The 3,498-nt window shown below is 40.0% G+C and overlaps 1 pseudogene; it reads left to right on the forward strand.

Moving 5' to 3' along the window:
- Positions 1–1,189: 1,189 nt before the first annotated feature.
- On the forward strand, positions 1,190–1,657 carry LOC110151288 (cytochrome b-c1 complex subunit 7 pseudogene; annotated as a pseudogene).
- Positions 1,658–3,498: the final 1,841 nt, after the last annotated feature.

Genomic DNA, 3,498 nt, shown 5'->3' on the forward strand with positions numbered 1-3,498 from the left:
CTGACTTTGCAGGCTCCTGACAGGACTTCAGATTTGACTCAGTGTGAATGGAGAGGCTTTTTCTCTTCAGTGGTTCCTATCATTTCTTCAGTTTATAGAAGAATTTCCATGATAAATCCAGAAAGTTCTCAAATACTTTTCACTCAGTCTGCCTTCATGTAAACACCTTCTATAACCATGGCATATTTACCAAAACTAAGTAATCAACATTAGTCTAAAACTATGAACTACATTTCAGACTTAACCTCTTTTTCTATTAACGTCCCTTTCCTGTCTCAGGATCCAGTCCAGGATACCATGCTGAGCTCTCCTCCAGACTGTGACAGCTTCTCCTCCTTGTTTTTTATGACTTTGACCCCTCTGAAGAGTACTGGTCAGATATTTGTAAAGTGTCCCTTAATTTTGGTTTGTCTGATTTTTCTAAAGACTAGGGTTGTGGGTTTGAAGGAAGAAGCCAACAGAAATGAAGTGTCTTTCTCATCACATATCGTGAGGAACATAATGTTACCACGGTTTACCATGGTATTGTTAATTTTGATCACTTGATGAAGGTGATATCTGCCACATTTCTGTGCTGCAAAGTTACTATTTTCCCCTTTCCATACGTTCATTAGAAATAAGTCAAAAGTCCAGTCCACAATTCCACATCCTGGAATGAACAGTAACAAAGAATTTGTGGGAAGTATGTTAAAACCACCACAGTAATTACAGGCGCCCTCATTTTATTGTGCTTCACAGATACTGTGTTTTTTACAAATCAAAGATTTGTGCAATCTCGAATTGGGCAAAATCTGTGGGTGCCATTTTTCCAACAACATCTGCTCACTTGTATCTCTGTCGCATTTTGGTAGCTTTGATAATATATCAATCATGTTTATTATTACTACATTATGGTGATCTATGATTAGTGACCTTTGATGTTACTACTGTAATTGTTTTGGGGCCCCAGAAACCACACCCATAGAAAACAGCAAAGTTAATTGATAGTAACTGTGTCTTCTGATGGCTCCCTTAACTAGCCACACTCCATCTCTCTTCCTCTCCATGGTCCTTCCTATTCCCTGAGACACAAAAATATTGAAATTAGGCCAGTTAATAACCATACTATGGCCTTTAAATGTTCAAGTGAAAGGAAGAGACCATCAATATAGCAAGAAATTGTCCTGTTTTAAGAAACTGCTGGGTCAGGTCAACATGGCGGGCCGGCCAGCTGTTTCAGCATCAAGCAGGTGGCTGGAGGGTATTCGAAAATGGTATTACAACGCTGCCGGTTCAATAAACTGGGCTTAATGCGAGATGACACAATACATGAGAATGACGATGTAAAAGAAGCCATAAGAAGGCTTCCTGAGAACCTTTATAACGACAGAGTGTTTCACATTAAGAGAGCACTGGACCTCAGCATGAGGCAGCAGATCCTGCCTAAAGAGCAGTGGACAAAATATGAGGAGGATAAATTCTACCTTGAACCGTATCTGAAAGAGGTTATTCGGGAAAGAAAAGAGAGAGAAAAATGGGCAAAGAAGTAATTTAGTAGTCTAAATCTGTGGGTACAGCTGTTCTCAAGTATTTTTATGAAGCTGGTTAAACCTGAAATGTACAATGTAGAACTATCTGGGCTGTAAATGTATTACTTTAAATAAATATCATAATTATTGTTGGGAAAAAAAAAAGAAAGAAACGGCTGCAGGTACCCCCTCCCCAGCCTTCAGCAACCACCGCCCTGATCAGTCAGAAGCCATCAAACTGGGGCAAGACCCTCCACCAGCAGAAAAGATTATAATGAGCTGAAGGCTCAGATGATGGTTACCATTTTTTTTTTAGCAATAAAGCATTTAAAATTAAGGTATATACATTTTTTAGACATAGTGTTAACACACACTTAATAGACTACAGCATAATGTAAACTAATTTTTATTTCTTATGTGGTTATTCATTTTACTTTTTGACTGTGCCGGGTCTTAATTGATTTTGCACAGGCTTTCTCTAGTTGCAGCAAGCAGGGGCTACTCTTTGTTGCAGTGCCCCAGGCTTCTCATTGCGGTGGCTTCTCTTGTTGCAGAGCAGGGCCTCTAGGTGCCCAGGCTTCAGTAGTTGAAACAGACAGGCTTGGTAGCTGCAGGTCTCAGCCTCGAGAGTGTGGGCTCAGTAGTTGTGACGCATAGGCTTAGTTGTCCATGGCACGTGGGGTCTTCTAAGACAAGGGATTCAACCCATGACCCATTGGCAGGTAGATTCTTATCCACTGCGCCACCAGGGAAGTCCTAAACTAAGTTTTGTATGTATGGGTTAACCAAAAAATTTGTGTGCCTTGATTTTTTGTAATACTCACTTTATTTTCCAGCAGTCTGGGACCAAACCCAGACAACTTCCTGGTATGCCTGCAATTAATATTTTGGAGGAGGTACTTCAAAGAATGAAAATAGCCTGCTTCTCTCAAAGTTTTGCCTACTAATAATAGCATCCATCAGTAAATCTTGACTGTAACAGGTGATGTTTTAATGGTGATTTCCTCTTTCCTTAATTCCTTCTGTGTTTAATATTTGGAATTCTTCTATAAAGAATCCTTCTGTGCCTTTTCCATTATTTGGTTATTCATTTATTTCTGAGTATAGACTCATGGACAATCATTTTATTCTTTGGATTATAATCCGTTACTAACATTATTTATTTTGTTCTTCCCATAGTTCTGGCTTTGGACATTGGGACTTCTTTCACATCGGCTTCTGTGTCCATTTGACATGCCCTGTTTTTTACTTTGTTTTGTGTTTAGCACATCCTCATCTCCTGACACTTACTCTAAGAAGCTCCAGGCTCATCTTGTATTTTTCCTGTCTCAACCCTGAAATCAGTCATTTCTCTGGGTAGTCCTAGTTTCTTTTGTTAGAGTATGGTATTAAGAAACAAAAATCTGGATACAGTTTTGTCATGGAGACATTTTAGGAGAAGGAAGATGCCTATGACTTATGTTTTTAAAGGATCCGTCTTATGGCTGTGTTCAAAATAGCTACGTGGGGGCAGTTGTTGCATTGATCCAGACTCCTTGACAGTCATCTAGAAAAGTTGCAGAGTGAAGTAATCCAGTCCCCTAGGGGCCCTTCTAAGACTCCACACACAAACCACAGCTATTCTTCATTTATGAAGCTTTTATTGAGCCCCACTGTTCCCCAGGCATAGTGCATCATCTGCTGATGATATTGTGATGAGAAAGAGCTTTCCTTTTCCTTGGGGCACTCATAGTCTGGTACAGTAGGTGCAGCCTTGTGGTAAGTAGGAAAGTAAAGATTTGTAAAAGGTAGTGTTAGCATGAAAGAAGGACTCGCTTTTTATCAGAAGAGAATCACAGAAGGCAGTACACAAGATGAAGAGTGTAATTCTGGAGTCAAATTTGCAAGGTTGGAATTGGGGTTCCCTGTTATTAGCTGTTGACTCTGAATCTTTAGGCCCCATCTTCCTTATGTGGAGGGGTTGACAGCACCCAATTGTGGAAGAGACCGT

Source organism: Odocoileus virginianus, chromosome 3 (genome assembly GCF_023699985.2).
Source record: "Odocoileus virginianus isolate 20LAN1187 ecotype Illinois chromosome 3, Ovbor_1.2, whole genome shotgun sequence".
Taxonomy (NCBI): domain Eukaryota; kingdom Metazoa; phylum Chordata; class Mammalia; order Artiodactyla; family Cervidae; genus Odocoileus; species Odocoileus virginianus.